Below are 1,687 nucleotides of genomic sequence, written 5' to 3'. Positions count from 1 at the left end.
GTGTGAGTGATGTGTTGGTGGCACAGATCTTTTTACCACACGTGGGTAGTCCTGGTAAGTCAACTTGTTGCAGGGCTTTTGGGGGAGGAGGAGGAGTGGGAGACATATTAAAGTGTTCCTGTGTAGTGATGTCGTCATATTTTCACTTTTCTAGTTTACTAAACAATTAAAATTACATAATTTTTTTTTCTGAGCTCTTGTGAATACTTTTTAACTCTGGCAGCAATTTCTAATGGTGATCAGGGGGCAGAAATCACTAACTCACATATTTACTCATTTAAAGAAACTGTATTTCCATCTGCCCATCCGTTATTCATCCACCATCCACCTCTTTATCTATCTAGCCATCTCATATGCACTGCTCTGAGATATAATCAGATAAGAAAAATAAAGCCTTGTTTTTAAAGGGAATATGATCTAGTAGGGCGAAATATGCAAATGAACAATTTTTATATTTAATTCTCATTAACTGCACAAATTGAGATAGACTTGTTTTCATTTCCAGGGACACACAGCAAAATATGAATAGATCTATTTTCTAAAGAAAATAGAGGTTAGCCTGAAATGTTTGGAAATATTTTCTGATTCTAATTGAAATTAGTGTTAATATTCTGTAAATGTGTCGACATTTTGGCTAGGGGAAATTATATCCATCAAAAATGTCTTTCAAATATTTTACCCATTCTAACACGTAGAAAGAGAATGAAAAGAGGAGAGAAAATTGAGTTTCCTTGTATAGTTTAGCAGGATATAATGTACCATTTCTCAAATTGTATGAGACTATAAATGCCTTGGACCCCCAGCTGAAAAATGCAGGTTGGTAGGGTCCACTCCAGCCTGACTAAATGAGAATCTCACTGCAGTGAGGAGCTACTGGTATATTGTACAAGGTCTCCACGTATCAGAAGGCAACTGTGAGCAACACTGAGAGTGAGAGTGCCTGGAATTGAAAGTAAGAGATGTGGGACCCAGCATAGTCTTTGCCACCAGCCGGTGAGTTAGGGCCATAGAAGGTTCTCCGTAAACACATGTTGAAAATACTGAAATTTGTGGAAGCGCAGGGAGTCTATAGGTTGCATTGTACCATCTTTCAAAATAGAGAATTGAGTTTGGTTGAGGTGACACAGTGTGTTAGTGGCAGAACTGAGAATACAAACCAAGACTTTTGAATATTTGACCTGATTTCTTCTCCCCATAACAATCCTTTCAGGAGCTTCCAGTTTTTATATTGAAGGCTCCATGGCTGTCTTAGCATTTGATGTTCCCGCTAACACCTTGTCCTGTCTCTAGAGTGGCCACGTGGTTTATTCCCCTGTAGGAAAGTGCAAGGAAAGAGGACTTAAGGTGTCTTTGGGTCTCCCTTGGAAGGTGAATTGACCATGGCTAGTTAGTAGTTTCTCACGTTTGTTTTCACCTAGAAGAGTGATATTCCTTCTAGAATTTTCTCACATTTTCAATTAGAAGAATGCTATTCCTTGTAGAATTTTCTTTTCTTTTTTAGAGTTTCTGCTACTTATTTATTTTATTTTATTTTATTTTATTTTATTTTATTGTTTTCCTCTGTACAGCATGGGGACGAAGTTACACATACACATATACATACTTTTTCCTCCCATTGTTGTGTTGCAATATAAGTATCTAGACACAGTTCTCAATGCTACACAGAAGGATCTCATTGTAAATCCAT

This window comes from Phacochoerus africanus, chromosome 11 (genome assembly GCF_016906955.1).
Source record: "Phacochoerus africanus isolate WHEZ1 chromosome 11, ROS_Pafr_v1, whole genome shotgun sequence".
Taxonomy (NCBI): Eukaryota; Metazoa; Chordata; class Mammalia; order Artiodactyla; family Suidae; genus Phacochoerus; species Phacochoerus africanus.
The sequence above is the reverse complement of the archived record's forward strand: the minus strand, read 5'-3'. Positions refer to the sequence as shown.